General features: G+C 44.5%; 1 protein-coding gene across 2 annotated transcripts in view; it reads right to left on the bottom strand.

Annotated features, from left to right (window-relative positions):
* The window catches only part of CEP152 (centrosomal protein 152), a 2,961,597-nt gene that overhangs the window by 1,669,191 nt on the left and 1,273,014 nt on the right, over positions 1–19,392 (bottom strand). The window lies entirely within an intron of this gene.

Raw genomic sequence — 19,392 nt, 5'->3', positions numbered from 1 at the left:
GTAGCCTATGTACATCCAAAATATGGAGTATGTGCTCTCCCTTGTTATAAATTTTGGAAAGAAAGGCATTAGATTAATGGCCTGGTTGATATTAGACCCAGAAGCTACTTTACGGAAAAAGATGGGTTGGTCTGTAAAGACACGCTGTCTATGTGGAAAACCAGATAAAGAGATTTGGAAGACAGAGCCTGGATTTCATATACTTGTCTAGCTGATGTAATAGCAACTAGAAAAATGGTTTTCCAAGACAAAAACTTGAGGTCTAACCTGGTTGAGGGTTAAAAGGGGCTTTGGGTCAGAGCTTGAAGCAAAATAGTTAAATCTCAAGGAGGAGTAGGATCCTTTAGTGGAGGTCTAAGTAGAAAAGCTCCTTTGAGGAAGGTTTTAAATAACTTAGAAGATAAGGAACAACTATTTTCACCTAGATAAACATTTGAAATGGCAGCTAACTTGACCTTTATAGGAGAAAAGCTAGCCCCTCCACTGAAAATTTAACCTAAAATATCAAGTATAGTTGGTACAGGGACAGAAGGGAGGTCCAAATCTCTCTTAATGGCACAGAACAAAAAATTCTTCCATTTACTTTTGTAAATCTTTCTAGTAGAAGCTTTTTGAGAAGATAAAATATGACTGACTCGGGTGGAGAGCCTGGGCTGTCTAGCAATCAGTGGAACTGCAGAAACCATGCGGTCAGTTTGAGGCCTGTTCTGTCCGGATGAGTCATACTTGGGTGAGATAGGAGGTCTGGATTGGGATCCAGTATCCAGGTCAAATGTAGAACGTGAGGCCAGAGGCAGGGAACCAAATCTGACAAAGCCAAAAGGGTGTAATGATGATAACTGTGCTCTTCAACAATATGCTTACAGTAGAAAATTAGGGATGAGAGGTAACAGTGGGTAAGCAAAGAAGACTGAAGGGCCAAACATGAACTAGAGCATCTCTCTGTGACCTCCTCCATTGGAGGGATCAGGACAAAGAACTTGTTGCACTTGTTGAGGAGAGCAGCGAACAGGCTGCAGCATGGCTGGCCCCATTGACGGAAAATTCTCTCTGCCACTTGGACACTGAGAGACCACTTGTGAGGCATCAGAATGGACCTGCTTAGTTTGTCTGCAATCATGCTGGTTTTCCTCGGTTTATGCACTGCTATAAGTAAGCAGCCAGAAGAAAATCACCCACTACCTCACTCTCATTACTTCTTGACATAGTGGGTAAGTTTTGGTTCCTCCCTGTTTGTTGATGTACCAGACTATAGACATACTGCCTGTCTGAACAGCAATCATCCCTAAGGGGAGAGCATGTTGAAAGGTCTGCAATACTAGGAGGACTGCTCTCATTTTCAAGACACCAAAATGCATCTTGACTTCTTCTGGAGATCACCTTGAACTGTCTTTCCAAGTAGGGCCTCACATGGTCACCATGGTCATGGACAGGGAAAAATAAGCAGACTGCCTTCAGAAACTTTGTTTGAGTGAAGCCACTGAAGAATATATCTTTTGCACACATGTGATCTTGACAGGATGGTTAAAGGCTGCAATTTTCTGGTGTGTTGTCATGTGTTTCTTGAAATTTGTGATTATTGTGCATTTTGGCTACCTTATGGCACACTGGTCGATATAATGGCAGCTAATGGATCCCATTTTATGTGTGCAGACATTTGGTTACAGCATGAATCCAGGGCAGCAGAGGAGGATCCATTAATGATGGTGGAAGAAGAAGGCCCGAATGGGTATGATTTTGTAAAACTGGAAAGACTGCTTGTAAAGGAAGTAACGCTCTATTATGATATAAAGTTGCTTGAGAGATATTTGTCTTTGGACATTACCCCTAGGAGTTTAAGAATCAGTAAATTGCTGGCCTACGAATTTGTGGAAGATGAGGGTGACTTGATGAATGAGTGGAACACCGCCTCATTGGCGTGCACCAAAGCTTGGTTGAGAGTGTTGGTGAAACGGAACATGCGTCAGCAAGAAAAACTTAGGGCGGATGTTCTCCGGACACAGGCGGAGTTGGCTGACAAGGTTTCAAGGGCTACTTTTGACACAGAGGCACAAGAAATGAAGGAAAAGGTAGATAATGCAGAACAATCAGTGATGGCTCGAAAGAAAGGGAAACTACGAAGAGACATAGTGGATTATAAAAACAATACCATTTTCGCTTGGCAAAGAAAAGACTCGAGAGGGAAGTACAGGGCCAAACACCAGGGTAGCAGGAACCAGGATTTTTGGGACTCCTCAATATCATCAGGGGAAATGGCCTCAAGCAGTAGCAAAAAGAGTGTATCGTTCGCCCATCTGAGACATCAGTAAAGCTTTTTGCAATTTTCTGTTGTGTTGTTGTGTGTCTCTTGAAATTTGGGATTATTGTGTGTTTTGGCTCCATTGCAGAATCTGCATGTGAAGCTTGACTAGAGGGACAGAGTGACAGGTGCTGCCATGTATCCCAAAGCTTTTAAGATTAGTTGTGCTGTAAGAGAAAAATGCAGCATTATTTTCTTGACCTGTAATCTGGGAGTCTGGATACAAACTGGAGGGAGACTATCTGAGTGACAGTGTCTAGATGAACACCTATAAACTCCAGACTCTGTGTAGGTGTGATTTGCTGTAATTGACTGTGATGCCAAGATGGAGACACAGCTGGACCAAGTAGTCTCCTGCCTGTAGGAGAAGATGCCTGGTTGGAGCACTTAGGAGCCAGTCAGCTAGGTATAGAGACACGCAGAATCCCAGCAGTCAGAAGTGAGTTGCTACCACTGCCATGCATTTGGTGAACACCCTGTTGGCTGTGGTGAGACCAAAGGGCAATACTCTGAATTAGTAATGACTAGCTCCCAGCAAGAAAGAATAGTTGTGCAAAATCTTACCATAACCATAGATGTCCCTCTCTTCTATATACTGCAGTATTCATCACATAAGGGAGTCTACCTCCAGCTGACTCATACGTCCAGCCAGTATACCAAAGTTTACATGCTACTGTGAGGTACATGCGATGCCTCACATCATCTGGCGTACGTCGGTGATAAAGATATGCTGGGTATAAAGTGGATGTCAGTACACACCAACCTCAGAACTGAATGCCACCAAGTACCAGCCTGAGCCCAGGTGAGAAACATAACAGGCAAGCATCAGTGGAGGGAGGGGTAAGCAATACTGTAGCATATAGAAGAGAAGGGCATTTATGGTCATGGTAAGATTTTACACAACTATTCTATGTCCTTCTACTCATATGCTGCAATATTCATCATACAAGGGAGAATGTCAAAGCTCATGCTTGGGAAAGACTGGGAGGAGCAGAAGCTTTTTCTACAAACCCATGTAGAATAGCTCTGTCAAAACCAGTCCTGGACCTGGAGATGACGTCAAGTTTATAATGTTTACTGAAAGTATGAACAGAGGACCAGGTAGCCGCCTCCAAGATACAACAGGTGTCCAAGCCTTTAAAGAAAGCCCCAGAGGAGGATGCTGCTCTTGTGGAATGTGCCCTCACTGTAGAAGAAAGGCTCTTACTATTGGCTGAATAACAGGAGATGCCTTTAAAAATCTAAGAAGAGATGGTTTGCTTGGAAACCGGTTGACCCAGGTCCCTTGCATGGTAAGACACAAACAGGCGTTCAGATTTATGGATAGGTTTGGTTTTATTCAAGTAGTATCCGAATTGCCTGTGCACATCCAAAGTGTCCAGAATTCTCTCACTGGAAGATTGAGGGAAAGAAAAAAGGTGGGATGGTTGACAGACTGATTGAGAGATAACTCATTGACCACTTTAGGCATAAAGGAAGGGTTGGTATGCAAGGATATCCTGTCTCTGTGGAAGACTGTGAAGGGGGAGATTAGACATCAGAGCTTGCAACTCAGAGACCCTTCTGGTGGAGGTAATGGCCACTAGCAGAACTGTTGTCCATGTGCAATACTGCAGGGAAGAGGAGCTTGCTGGCTCAAAAGGTGCCCGCATAAACTTTTCTAACACAAAACTGAGATCCCAAGGAGGAACTGGTTTCCTTGGTGGTCTAATATGAAGGATGGCTTTAAGGAAATGTTTAACCTCTAACCTAGAGGCTAAAGGAGGTGACATAGGCATACAAAATGAGATGGCTGAAAGGTGAGCTTTTACAGAAGAAAAGACAGTCCACCCTTCATCAGATCACACAGGTAAGACAAAACTACCTAGACATCTACTGACAGTGGCTGTAGATCCTTCTTGCGACACCAGGTGGAAAACCTTTTCCATTAGGAAACATAGGATTTCCTAGTAGTGGCTTTTCTGGTCTCCTGCAGAACTTGAAGCATGCCCTCGGAAAACAGGTGTCTACAGAGCATTAAAACCCCAACACCCACAGAGCCAAGTTCAGAGTTGACAGCTGTAATGTATTACAGTTCTCTTGCCCTGTGTGAGCAGATCCAACCTGCGGGCTAACTTATGATGATTGCCCCTGGCTAAGTGCAGGAAAAGGGGGAACCAGTGTTGCCTTGGCCAAAAGGGAGTCACCAGCAAGATTTTTGATTGATACTGCTGAATCTTCAGTAGGACCTTTTGGAGGAGAGGTAAGGGGGGAATGCATACAGAAACATCTCCTTCCAAGAGAATGTTAGTGCATCCACCTTCCAGGCCAATGGATGTGGAGCACTGGCACAGAATTTTGGAAGTTGTCTGTTCATGAGGGAGGCAAAGAGATCTACCATAGACGTACCCCAATGATGGATCAGTTTCAGAAACATCCCTGAGCAACATCCATTCATGGGATTAGGTCATGGACCTGCTTAATGTGTCTGCCAACACATTCTGAGCTGAGGGAAGGTAAACTGCCTGAAGGGAAACTAGACTTTATAGGGCCAACTCCCAGGCGTGTAGGGCTAGTCTGCACAGGAGATAAGACTTTATTTCCCCCCTGCTTGTTAACGTACCAAAGAACAGTGATGTTGTCTGTGAACCACCTCAGCACCCCTGGAGTAAGCTTAGGTTTGAAGATTTGTACGACAAAAATCAGGGCCCTCATTTCTTTTATGTTGATATGTTCCTTTGTCTGTGTTGAAGACCAAACATCCCTGACCCTCCAGGATTGTAGAGTAGCATCCCATCCTGTGTCTGAAGCATCTGTGTACAACTCTTGAGGGGGGGGGGGCTGTAGGGGGAGACCAGGATTTTTGGTCACCTGAAGGATCCACCAATTTACCTCCTTTTTTATGCAGGGTAGGAGTAGAATCATGAAATTCAGAGGGTGGGAGTGCTGCATCCAAATTGTCTTTAGAAACCATTGAATTTTCCTCGTGCAACTTGGCCAAGGGGAGCATGTGGATTGTAAATGCCATGAACCCCAGGAGGCATAGGAAGTCCCTGGCAGCCAAAGACTGATTGGTTAAGATGCTCTGGAAGTAGGAACAGCACCTTTTCTGTGGGTAGACAAGCTAGCATCTTGTTTGGATACTGCAGCGCAGAACAATGTGGTATTGCGAAGGGATCAGAGAGGACTCCTGATAGTTTATAATGAAGCCTAGAATCTCCAGAAGGGAAAAAGTGAATGAAAGATTCTCCTGAAGTAGGTCTGAGGACTGGGCTTGGATTAGGAGATTGTCTAGGTAAGGTCTGTAGATTGCTATGACAGGAGCCAAGCATTTTGTGAAGACCATTGGTGCTGTAGAGAGACCAAAGGGCAAAGCACAGAACTGAAAATGTGAGGAAGCAACAGAAAAACGTAAAATTTCCTGAGCTGAGGGTGAATGGGGATGTGACGATAAGAGTCTTTGATGTCTAATCACACCACAAACACTTGGGGAAGAATGAGAGGAAGAAGAGAAGGCAAAGTCAGCATCCAAAAGAAGGGGACTTTCAGAAAAAGTCTTTAAGTGGCAAAGGTCCAGGATGGGTCTCCAGGGGCCATCCTTCCTGGGGACTAAAACATCCTGGAGTACAAACCTTTCCCCTTGGGAGGAAGGGACTTCTTGAAACATCCCGAGAAAGAAGATCCAAAATTACCTAAGGGAAGAATGCCAATTGTTCTTTTGGTGGTTGTGGGATGCCTCTGAAGGATGGGCAAGTTTCCCAAACCATGAAATATCCACTCTGGATAATGGACAGGACCCAAGAGTCCTGGGTGATCCGAAGCAGCAAGACAGAGAGAGAGAGAGACATGAGGGGAGTGGATGGCCCTGGAGACAGTCAGTCACAGGCTATCGGGCTTAGCTTGGGACTGAAAAGGCCGTTTCTGAGCAGGAGTGATGGGGTAGAATTACAAGAAGCTTGTTTCCTAGGGCATCTCTTACTTTTAGAGGAAGAAAGTATGACAGGTTTTCTAACAAAGTCAGTATTTGCTGGCTAGTTCCTTTGGAACATGGGGACAGAAGAAACAAGGATATGCTTAAGGTCCTGTAGCTCCTTACCTTTTTCCTGCAATAGTTTGAATAGGTCTGCAACAGAGCTACCAAATAAGGCTTTATTATCCAGAGGGGCATCCATCAGTTTGACCTTGAAGTCATCAGGTAAGGGTTTTAACCTGAACCAGAAAAATCTTCTTAGGACTGACCCAGAGGCTGCTCCCCTAGCTGAGGCATCTGCAGCGTCATAACTGCACTTGATGGAGTGCCTAGTAACCTGGGCAGAGAAGTTGAGAATGGCTGCCAGTTTAGCCTTGGCAGGAGAATCTGGGAGCTCTGAAAGGAGATTTCCTGCATAAGAAAGGGCAGCTAGAGAGTATTTGGCCATGTGGGTCTGGTAATTAATTGCCCTGAAGGCCAGAGAGACCTTTTTCCCCAGGTTCTCCATAACCTTGCTCTCTATCAGAGTAGTAAGGAGATGGAAGGCAGCAACTTGAAACCTTTATCAGCTGAGACTGAAATGGTAGCTGGATCTGCAGAAGGAGCTTTAAACAGGAACTTGGAGTCCTCAGACACCTTACAGAACCTGTTAGGATGCTTTGAAGCAGGGAGCTGAGAGTCTGGGCACTTGGATGCAGCTGTAAATGCATCCAGGAAATCTGGCAGAACTAGGGGGATGGCACAGGGTGATGGAGAAGCCATCTGCAAGAGGTCGTACTACCACTTTTGTATGTCCAAGACTTGTCAACAGTCACACTTGAAAAACTCTTTCATTTTCTGGACAGTTTCTCCAAAAGAAATATCCTCCCTAGGGGAATATGTACCATTAGATTTCTCTTCTGGGGAGGCATACCCCAAGGGGGAAGCCATCTGGGTGGAATAGCCCAATGACTCATCTCTTGAGCATTCCTCTTCATCTGAAGAGGTATCTGCAGCTGTCCTCTTGAAGGCAGTGAATGGAGAAAAGGCCTGCAGAGGAACAGAAGGTGAGGACTGGTGCAGGGCCATGAAGGCATTGAAAAGGCTTTGTGAGAAATCCTTCCAATTAGGAGCTTGCTCTTGCGGAGCAGGGGCAACATGGTTTGTCTTTATTTTTTTCTTTTTGGGAGCTTCCATGTGATGGAAGGTAGAAGGGCCCGACATTGGCTTACATTCCACTGTCATTAAGCACATCCTCATGCACAGTGATTCGTATGACACTGGGTGGACCCTCGGAAATAAGCCATGGTTCCCTCTTTTCACCCGAGTCGGATGCCTGCACTTCCCTCACGGATGTGCTGGTAGACTCCTTCGAGGCTTTCCCTGTGGTACCTGCTGAAGAGACATTCACTGACTCCGGTAAGGCCTCCGGGCCTACATTGGCCTTGTGAGAGACGCCTGGAAGAGAGGGTGCAGCTGGAAGATCAGGCTGAGGTTTCTTGGCCTTTTTTTGCTTAGGGCTCGTCAAAAGTACCCAACATCACCTCCACCTCCCGTGTCAGATGCTTAAGGCATTGGCTCTCAAAGTAAAGTTTAAGGGAAGCTAAATGGCTCCTAACGGTTTTTGGAATGACCGATTTACAGATATCACAGGCGGCATTGGTTGTGTTCTGGGCATCTTTATGTGGAATCTTCCTTCCACACGGACACTTGCCCTTCCTAGTTGACATGAAATCACCCAATAAGCAGTAGCAAAAAAAGAATTTAAGAATGAAAAAAACTCCAAAGGGGTACTTATCTGAACCAAGGTTCACAACTGATCTGGTGAGTGAATGTCTGGAGCAGGCAATCAAGCAGGCGGGAGAAAAGTTCTGAGGTTGGTGCATGCTGACGTCTGCTTTATACCAAACGTCTCTTTATGACCAACGTACATGGGATGATGTGTGGCGTCACACGTACCTCGCAGTAGCACGTAGACTTCTGTATACTGGCTGGAGGTATGAGTCATCCAGAGGCGGACTACCTTATGTGATGAATGCTGCAGCATATGAATAGAAGGGAATGTACAGATAGCTTCCTGAGTGACTAACAATTTTGATGTGATAGTACACATCCTGAATATTTATCGAGCACACTCAATTGTCCTTTTCTAGTAGGGGAAGAACGGACTGAACCTTGAATACTCCACAAGCTGGTTTAATTTGCTGAGATCCAGGATGGGGCTCAAGTCCACCATCTTCTTTCACAATAAGAAGAATCTTGAGTAGGTTCTGGACCATCTCCGGTCTGGGGGAGCCTTCTGGATAACTCTTTCAAGCAGCTTTTTTTATTTCTAAGGTTGCTTCCCTCTGACTGGGTGAAATATCAGGGATTCCCTTCATTCTTGTAGGGGGGGATTTTGAAAAATGGTATGATATAACCTATAGATGTAATTTTCTGTACCCAGGAGTCTTTTGTTATGGATAGCCAAGGCTCTTCAGTGCAGAGAAAAACATCCATGACTGCCTCCACAGGGAAACACTTGGGCCGCCTTTCAGGACCCCTGGTAGGGCTTGTATGAGAAGGAATCCCAGTAACCCTGGCTCTGTGGGTAAACTCTGTAGTGGAGTTGGCATCATTTATTAGGGTTTCCCCTTCTGCCCTTGGGAGAACCATCTCCTCGTGAGTCTTGGAAAAGACCCAGGGATTTATGGGACCACATTTTCTACCTCCCCACTGATACCGGGAAAAGGGTCTTTGAGGGGTAGAAAAAAGTACCCCTATGGCAGACAAGGTCTTTCCTTCTTGCTCACATCTGAAAAGCATGTCTTTTAGTTTAGGGCCAAATAAGGAAGATCCATAAAACAGAGCACTGAAGAAAGACTTGAGGGGCTCCGCAAAGTCGTATAGGCACATCCAGGCATGTCTCCTTCACTGCATGGGAGATCAGCCTCATGGGCACATTAGATATCAATTGAAGTGCGGCCAGTTGTGAGGAAACTATTTTGGTCCTCCACAGACATGGACCCAGGAACAGGTTTAGAGGGTTCTTTAGTCAAATCTCTTTGAAATCTCATAAAATGTGCCAAATAAGTCAATGATCACAGAGCAAAGGTCGCTGAAGCATAAACTTGCTTACTGAATCTGTCCAAGGGCCTGGACTCCTGTTAGGGGGGGGGGTGGACAGAAGATCTTTGCTCTGCAAGCTCTTTTTTCATGGCTACTGCCACAACCATGGCATCAACTGGAACCTCCTTGCTCCAGTGTGTCCTATCCTTGGGATGGGCTAGAAATTGAACTGGATGCTTAGGGGATAGGTTCCACAGTATCTGGTTCCTTTCATGCCCTGCATGAAATGAGGTCTATAAGCTCATCAGTAGGGGGGGGGTTCACCCAAGACTTAGGCATGCCAGACCTGAAAGCCTTCAGGAACAAAGACTCCTCTTGGGAAGGTGTATTGGAAGACCAACCACCTTTTTGTTTTAAGAGCTCAAGAATATCTCCAAATGAGACACCTTCAGGTGGAGATCTGGGGGACCCTTTCCCTTTGTCAAAATCAGTGTTCTCAGTTACAGATTCCTAAGGTAATCTAGGCATCTCCATTTACACATTCTCTTCTGAGGGACCTCATCAGCAGGATGGTCTTATGAGGTATCAGAAGTGTTGGGGGAGACTTGGACGGGCTGGCTCTCCCAGAGGAATGGAAGAACAATGCTCTGAGCAAAGACTTGAAGGTGGTAGACTGATCCAATCCAAAAGGGGGATAGGGGTGCCCTTTCGCTGGGTAAAGAGAAGACCTTCTCCACAAACTCAGAGGCAGAGAGTTTAGAGGATACTAAAGCCAATGGTAATGGAGCCAACATCTCCAGAACTGCAGACTCGTGTAACCATGTAAGCACTCCACCCAAGGATGGAGTTGGACCTGATATGTCCAAAATTGAATGTTCAAGAAGCATGAACAGCTTTGATAACTTTTAGAGACTACTGTGGTCCCCCCCCTCCGAATGCAGTGCTGATGCTTCTGCTCAGGGAGTTCTTTGGCTCCAAACAGCTTGGAGCTGGATGGCTCAGTGGACGTGACCAGAATCAAAGAACAAATAGTCTTCAAATCTGATGAGGACACCCCAACATATCTTGGATCAGAGGGCTCCAAAACAGCACATCGGATTAGAGAAGGAGAAACCAAAGGGGGACTATTGACAGGCAGGCTGAAGGATCTGATGGGAGAATGAGCCAGGATTAGCCCATCTGGATATGAGCTCTGAGGAACTTCCTCATCATCCTATCCACTTCAGCCTCAGACAAACTCTTGGAAGAATTGAGAGAAGAGGTTGTGGATGGAAGTCTAGAGTGCTTGCGAGGAGATTCCTGTAAGAAGGGAGAACTGAGTCCAGAAGTTACTGGATCTGATAAATTAAGAGGTAATTGGATCAGAGGCAATTTAGTTTTAAAAAAGAGGGATCCAAAGTGGTCAGATCGGACTTTTTTTTATTCTTTTGTAGGTGGCTCTGAGGAAGGAGGAACTTTCACCCAACACAACCCTATGTGTAATAAGATAGGTCTGGAGTTTGTCCTTCTGATGACTGTGGGTTGCTGGATTAAAAAAAAAGTTATAACATTCCATCCGTGTTGTCAATTTTCACTGTATCCTCAACCTGTGGGACCCCAGTTACTTTTTATCCTGGGTGGACATAAGGAAGAATGTTTCTGAGCACCACTGAGCCGAATGATGCTCTACCCCTGGAAACCATATCCAATTTGTAATGAATAAAAAAGGTATGGGGAGTAGCCTAAATTGTTGCTGCACAGATGTCATCCATGGAAGCTCTTAACTGAAAAACAGCTGATGTTGCTATGGCCTTAGCTGAATGGGCTCGCAAGGGTTTTTGTAAGGAAACACCCAATTTGGTATAAATAAATGAGATACAATTTGCGAGCCACCTGGCTAAAATTATTTTGGTAACAGGCTTTCCTAGTCTGGTATGAGAGAAGGAGATAAATAATTGGTAGAACTTCCTGAAATCTTTTGTTCTATGAAGACAGAACCGTAATCGTCTATGAACATCCAGTAAATGCAAGCAATATTCAACTTTGTTAGAGAAGATGGGGAAGAACACTGGCAGGTTAATACATTGGTTGATATTGGTCTCTGAAACCACCTTAGGTAGGAAGGAGGGGATTGGTCCTGAGTGATATCTTTGCGGAAAATTAGATATGGAGGTTTAGAAGACAAATCTTGGATCTCTGAAATTCTTCTTGCAGAAGTTACTGCCACCAAGAAAATTGTTTTCCAAGTCAGGAACTTAATATCACACTCATTTACAGGTTCAAAAGGAGAGCGAGCGATTGCTTCCAACACCAGATAAAGGTTCCAAGGAGGAGCAGGAACTTTGTAAGGGGGCTTTAAAAGAAGAGTACCCCTTAAAAAAGCTTTTCAAAGCTCGTGAGAAGTGACTGAACAGCCTTGAAAGCCAATGTGAAAATTGGATATAGCTGTTAATTGTACTCTGATTGTGGAAACCAAAGCTCCTTCATTGAAAAGCACAGATAATAAAATGGAAAATGTCATGAAATGGAGCCAAAAAAGGTTCAGTGTCATTCTGGAGAGCCCAATATGCAAATCTCTTCCATTTACTAGAGTAAAGCTTTTGCGTAGAAGCTTATGAGAAGATAGCAATATGTGTCGAACAGGAGAAGAGAGCATATATTCTCTGGATACTAATGGAATTGGAGAAACCAAGACGTCAGCTTGAGATTTGCAATGTCCAGATGAGTCATGCCTATCGGGTGGAGACAGGAGAACCTGGCATTGGATCCACAATCCAAGGCTGTCGAATCAGTTAAGGCCAAAGGAAGGGGAACCAAATCTGTTAAGGACAATAAGATGCAATGAGGATAACTTTGCTCTTCAACCTGCTTGCTTTCTGCAGGAATTTGGGAATTATTGGAATTGGTGGAAAGGTGTATAGGACACCGGGGGGGGGGGGGTGGCAATTGTGAAGAAACAATTATGAAGAGGAGAATCTCTCAGTAACTCCTCCTATGGGGGGGATCAGGGCAAAGAAGTTGCTGCACTTGTTGTTTAGGGGAGAGGCAAATAGATCTCAACATGACTGACCCCATCTTCAGGATATCCTATCCAAAACCTTCTGATTGAGGGACCATTTGTGAGGTAAATGTATGTACCTGCTCAGTTTGTCTGCTATCACACTGAACTTCCCCGGAATGTGCGTTGCTATGAGAAAAGAGTTGGATGACATTGCACACTGCCATACTCAGAGCTTCTCAACATAATGTGTATGATCTAGCTCCTCCTTGTTTGTTGATATACCAAACCACTGACATGCTGTCTATTTGAATTGCGATTGTCCCCAAGGGGAAAGCATCTTGAAAGGCCTGCAATGATAGAAGTACTGCTCTCATCTCTAGGACATTGATGCTCAAATTGGCCTCTACTGGGGACCAAGTGCCTTGAACCATCCTCCCCAGACAATGCCTCCACCCTCCCTAACTGGGAAGCATCTGTGGTCACTGTGGCCTTGGGCTATGTGGAAATAAAAGAACAGTGAGCTAATCGAAGGAAGGACACTCAGCAAACTCGGAGCTATAACATATAACATTAAGTATCCTGTTTTTTGTTTATTTTGTTCTGTATTTCTTTGTTGTTTATAGCACTTTGTGCACTGTGTATTTTTTCTAGCTAGTTTCACTGTGTGTGAGGTATTAACTGGAAATTGTCCACTCTTATTAAGCATCTGTTGGGTTGTTTGTTTATGATAACTTGTTGCAGTTAAACTCTTTTTTGTAGTGGCTCCTTTAGCTGTTTAAAACTTTCATTTAAAGGCTCACTGCTGCTTTTCAGCTGTGAGTAACATTTCTGCAGTTTGTTCTAAGTAGTGCGGATATTTGCAGCATTTCCATATTCAGGCTTGTATTTGTGCCTAGTGTTTGTGGAGGCTGTGTGTGTGAGCACATAATTCAGGGACATCTTGTTTTAGCCAAAGCCATCAGGCATTTCAGTGAGAGAGAATTGTTTGAGGTCATTGGCTGACTGAGGTCTCCTGGACTACAGCTTAGACTAAGCACCTCATTGGTTCTTTTGAGATTTCTTTCTTAAAAGCTGTCTCAGGTTTCAACTTTCTGTTACCCAAGAAGCTCAGTTGTGAGTGTTCTGCCATTTTACAGTGAGCTAATCGAAGGAAGGACACTCAGCAAACTCGGAGCTACAATATATAACATTAAGTATCCTGTTTTTTGTTTATTTTGTTCTTTATTTCTTTGTTGTTTATAGCACTTTGTGTACTGTGTATTTTTTCTAGCTAGTTTCACTGTGTGTGAAGTATTAACTGGAAATTGTCCACTCTTATTAAGCATCTGTTGGGTTGTTTGTTTATGATAACTTGTTGCAGTTAAACTCTTTTTTCTAGTGGCTCCTTTAGCTGTTTAAAACTTTCATTTAAAGGCTCACTGCTGCTTTTCAGCTGTGAGTAACATTTCTGCAGTTTGTTTTCCACCCTCCCTCCCTGTTGGTATAGTGTTAATTTATAGTTGGTGGCTTTGCACTTGCCCGCCCCCTAGTGTAAATTTGATCTGGGACCCTCCTCCCAGTCTAGTGTCATTACCTCATTCTACCCAGTACAGGGAGAGCATTTGAGAAGGCCAATCAGCTTAGTTTCTGCTACTCCATTCTCTCTTTCCTTTCTCTCTTTCCACAAAAAAAAAAAAAAAAAAAAAAAAAAAAAAAAATTACCTGCTTTTACTGTATTTGTGTTTTTTCCTACTTTATTTTGCTTTTGTGTCATCTTAAAAGTACTCAAATGTATTTATTACTGCTTGGTGTAACTCATTCTAAGCCTTTTAGTTTAAGCACCTGGGCTTCAGACCAGTTTTACATTAAGAAGATTTGTGGTCTGCACTGTTGTGGCAGAACAGGTAGCTTACATCCTTCTAAGTTGGGAACTGCTGATTGAGGGCTCAGTGTCTGTTATTCTAAAAGTGTATTAATTCTGGTTTAAGCACTTGGGCTTGAGGCCAGTTATTTTACATTAAGAGGGTTCGTGTTCTGCACTCTTGTGGGAGGAGAGGCTGGACTCTGTCCTTCTGAGCTGGGAATTTCTGGTTAAAGGGTTATAGTGCCTGCATATCTGAACTGCTTCTTACTGAAATTGGTACACCTTGTTTGCTGTAGCATAGACTAGATCCAGGCCTGCTGAATCTAGCTTTGTTTGTATAACTTGAACACTAATCCAGGCATTCTTTAAAGTATTCAGTTGTATTTATTACTGCTGGTAGTAACTTGATTAAAGTGTAGCTATCATTTCTAAGTCTTTTGGATTAAGCACTTGGGCTTCAGACCAGTTGTTTTACATTAGGAAGGTTTGTGGCCTGCACTGTGGTGGCAGGACAGGTAGCTTACATCCTTCTAAGTTGGGAACTGCTGATTGAGAGCTCAGTGTCTGTTATTCTAAAAGTGTATTAGTTCTGGTTTAAGCACTTGGGCTTCAGGCCAGTTATTTTACGTTAAGAAGGATTGCGGTCTGCACTCTTGTGGGAGGAGAGGCTGGACTCTGCCCTTCTGAGCAGGGAATTTCTGGTTAAAGGCTTATAGTGCCTGCATATTCTAACTGTTTCTAACTGAAATTGGTACACCTTGTTTGCTGTAGCATAGACTAGATCCAGGCATGCTGAATCTAGCTTTGTTTGTATGCTTGTTGTTTGTTTATTTCCTGAAACACTAATTCCACCTAAAACGTGCGTTTAGCACTTCTGTGGATCCCTAGTGATATCTGCATTGCTTACTGTACTTATTTCCTTGTTTCACTTGAAAGAAAGTTACTGTTTGTCGTTTTTGCATTTAAGTTACCTGTAACACATTGCATTTAAGTTACCTGGCACTTGCTCACTAAAGCAATTATATAAGTCAGCTCTAAAAAATTAAAAGCACTACACCCTCACAAACTCCCCTTGAGTACCTTGTTCCCCATTGGCCCTTTTTTCAATTATAAAGGAATTCCCAATACTATTCTAGCATGTCCAAAGTCAGTTGTCAATCTCCTCTCCGGTCCAGCTGGTGAATCTGGGAATCTTGAGGCAATGTTACAACTGCCTCATGTACACAGACAAACCTCTCCTCCTCCCAACAAATTCCAACACATGTGAGAGATGCAACCATATAGCCAAACTGGAGGCTAAGCTCTCTCAACTCAGTACTGACGTAACCAGTCAGGAGGAGAAGGAAACCACACTCACTACAATTCCAGTCTCACATAGACCTACCACAACAACAAACCAAACACATAAACACACAAAAACATACTCGGAGGCTCTAAATAAAAATCTGCCTAAGCAGCAGAGACCTCCAAAGCAGACACCCAAGCAACCGCTACCCCAAAACAAAACACGTGCAACACATAGCTCACAAAGCCAGTGTGCCAAACAGTCACAGCCCTTAAGGCTAAACAACACACCTGATACACTTGTAATAGGTGACTCTATCGTCAGGCACAATGACGTCCCGCTCACCAGGCTGAACGAGGAGAAGGTCACGGTGAGCTGCCTGTCGGGCGCTAGGATCCGCCACATAACACAAGCACTCAGGTCACTCCAAGGCAAGTACAAATATGACTCAGTCATTGTCCATGCTGGTGTGAATGACCTGAGACGTACCTCCCTGGACTACATGAAAAGAGACATAGAGGAGCTCTCTGAACATGTAGCCCAGGCCGGTATGACCCTGACCTTGAGTAGCATCTTACCCTCACCAAGAATGATGCCACAATATGAAGACAAGATGATCAATTTCAACAATTGGCTTAAGTGTTGGTGTCATTCAAAGGGGATCCAGTGCCAGTCAGCCTGGGATGACATGCTCGACAAGCCACGATGCTTCGCTAGGGACGGCTTGCACCTGTCACCCCTGGGCTTTCGGATATTGGCAAAGGCTCTTGCTACCCCCATAGTGCCTTTTTTAGGCAAGGCTCAAAAGACAAACCCACCTCCATAGGTATCACAAGGGATAAGAAACTAAGAGTAATGCTACTCAACGCCAGAAGTCTAAACCTCAAGATGCACGACTCAAACTCTCCTTAGCATGGAGAACATCGATATCTGTGCAGTAACAGAAACCTGGTTCAAGGCTCGAGAGCACACCAGCACTACCAGGTTATACCTCATACCATGCTTTTCGCCCCAAAACTTGGACCGAACCACAAAAGGAGGGGGAGTATCAATATTCGTCAAAGATACCCACACCTCCAGGTTGGTGGCACAGCACGAAGCATCAAAGACTATCCATGTGCAACTAACTGTGGGTAAAACTGCCTTCCAGTTTATAGCCTGCTACAGACCACCCTCCCAAACACAGGAACCCCACTCGGCCTTCCTGAGAATACTGGAAAATATGAAGGTCTCTCCAAACACCATTATATTGGGCGACTTCAACTACCCAAACATAGACTGGGAGCATTACTCTAGCTCCAACACCCTAGCCCAAAGGTTCCTAGAATTTATAAACTCAAATGCTATGGAACAACTTGTTACCACTCCCACAAGAGGGGAAAACATACTGGACCTGATCATCACCAACATGGGGACACTATGCTCCAGACCAGAAGTGTATCCCTCACTGGTAAGATCAGACCATAAATTAATCTCACTGGATATTCACATCCCGACCCCACCCCCTGCCCAGAAAACCACAGTGAAAAACTTCTCTAAAGCAAATTTCACACGCCTCAAAACCGAGGCGAAATCCTTCAAAGCCCCCGGGCCTGTGGAAAATAAGGCCCAGACCGCAGAATCCTTTATAAACACATTCTATGTACACCTTCAGGAATGCATGGATCATGCAATCCCAAATAAAACCAAGACCCAATCCTCCAAAGGCAGACGTCCTGTCTGGTGGACCCCAGCCATAAACAAACTATACAATAGAAGGAGGAAGCTACTACATGACAGAGCAAAATCCCAAAAAGGGAAGGCATCTCTGATCAGTATTAGCAAAAAACTACGGGCACTCATAAAATCGTCTAAGGCCAGCTTCGAGAGAAAAATTGCACAGGACACTAAGGATAATCACAAGGCTTTCTTTAGTTATGTTAGGAACCTGGGTGGGAATTCCCAGATATGCTCAGAATTAGTCCAAAATGACAAAATACACTGAGCCCACAGACATTGCCAACATCCTAGCTGACAGGTTCAGTGCAAACTTCTCCCCACCAAAAGGGCAAATATCTATCCCAACAGAGTGCTGCCCCCCTGACATCTCAGATGCTCAGGTGAGAGCCCTCTCCAAAGCAAAAACACAGCATCAATGGGACCAGATGGTGTCCCGGCTGCCCCTACATGAACTCCAAGAAGAGCTAAACCCAAACATAAAACTACTGTTCAATCTTAGCCTTACTACAGGATATGTACCCAAAGAGTGGCGTACAGCAACAGTGGTCCCTCTCCACAAAGGTGGTGCCTAACGGATCCTGGAAACTATCGCCCCATAAACCTGTCTAGCTTGGTCTGCAAAGCTATGGAAAGGATCATCATGGACCTCATAAATAAAGATATTGGGGACCTACAGACACTGGATCCTACCCAGTTTGGCTTTGTTAAGGGCAGATCCTGCCTCTTAAACCTGGTTGATTTCTTTGAAACAGTCACCAAGGCCATTGACGAGGGAAGGTGGTCCACACAGCCTACCTGGACCTCGCAAAAGCCTTCGATACAATACCCCACTTGGGCATTATAGATAAGCTCACCAGCTTAAATATAGACCCCTATGTCACTAGATGGGTTGCAAACTGGCTCAAGGACAGAACCCACATGGTTAGAATTGCTGGAGCCATGTCAGACACCAAACCAGTTACAAGTGGCGTCCCACAAGGCTCAGTCCTGGGACCTCTCTTGTTCGGTATATATTTCTCGGTACAGGCCAACACGGAAGGACTGTGGCTGACCAAGTTCGCAGATGACTGCAAACTGGGCGCCATAATCAACTCTCCAGCCGACACAAGCATCCTCCAAACGGGCCTCATAGAAACAGACAACTGGTGCCAGAGCCATGGCCTCAAGCTAAACGCCAAAAAGTGTATAGTCATCCCTTTGGCAAAAACAAAGTGCCCACAAATTACCACATAGGTGGTAATCCATTAAGTACAGAAGAAGTCATTAAGGACCTGGGGACCCAAGTTGATAGCAATCTCTCATTTGACAACCACGTGGCCAAAGTGGTTAGAAAAACATTTTATATAGCCCACCTAATCATGAAGGGATTCACATCTAGATCAGGGAGGTCATCGTGCCTCTTTACTCATCCCTCATCAGGCCCATAATTGAGTACAATGCCCCTTTTGGGATGTACCTTACCAGACACCTGCAGCAACTGGAAAGACTCCAAAAGTACCTCACCAAGAGGATCAAAGGGCTCAAACAGATGCCATATGCTGCCCGGTTAAAGAAACTCCAGCTCTACTCAGTGGCATACCGCCTGCTCAGAGGCGATCTGTGCCTGACGTATAAAGCCATGTCCTACCCGGAATTAATGGACATGCTGCACCTCAGAAAATCCAAATCCCATCGAGCTATGCGCTCGAGAGACTTGAACCTCAGCACTGAAATAAATAGGACATGCTGGAGGGACAGATTCATAACCCAGAGGCTCCCTTCACTCTGGAATAAAATCCCAGTCCAGGTTAGGCAGAGTCCCACATTGACTCTCTTCAAGAGGAATCTTGATGAGTGGATGGGAGATCGTAGGTTTACCCCGGCTATCACTTCTGTGTCACTGTTAGACAGAGGCACAGTATACTAACCTCAAAAAAAGGCATAGCAAAATTAATTTAAAATGGGTGGCGAAAGCCAAACACACTCTGGCTAGGCTTATAAATGCCCTAGGGCAGATAGCCTAGTATGAACCTATGAACCTTGCAGAATTTGATCCGATTGAATCCACCACATAAGATCCCTTTTGCAGATACTGGTAATTATAATATGTGTTGATGTTGGCTGATAAAGAATGGCCACTGTTTTGCAAGCAGTAATTGTAAAATTCTCATGTGAAATCTGGCCAAGGGGACAAGTGTCATCAATGCTGCCATGGACCCCAGCACCTGAAGAACTAATCTTGCTGAGACTTTGTTGTTATTGATTATTTTCTTGACTTGAAAATGGATCATCTCCAGTCTTTGTGGGGGAA

This window comes from Protopterus annectens, chromosome 7.part0, assembly GCF_019279795.1.
Source record: "Protopterus annectens isolate FY-2018-M chromosome 7.part0, PAN1.0, whole genome shotgun sequence".
NCBI lineage: Eukaryota > Metazoa > Chordata > Ceratodontiformes > Protopteridae > Protopterus > Protopterus annectens.
This window is presented reverse-complemented; position numbering and strand designations above follow the sequence as displayed.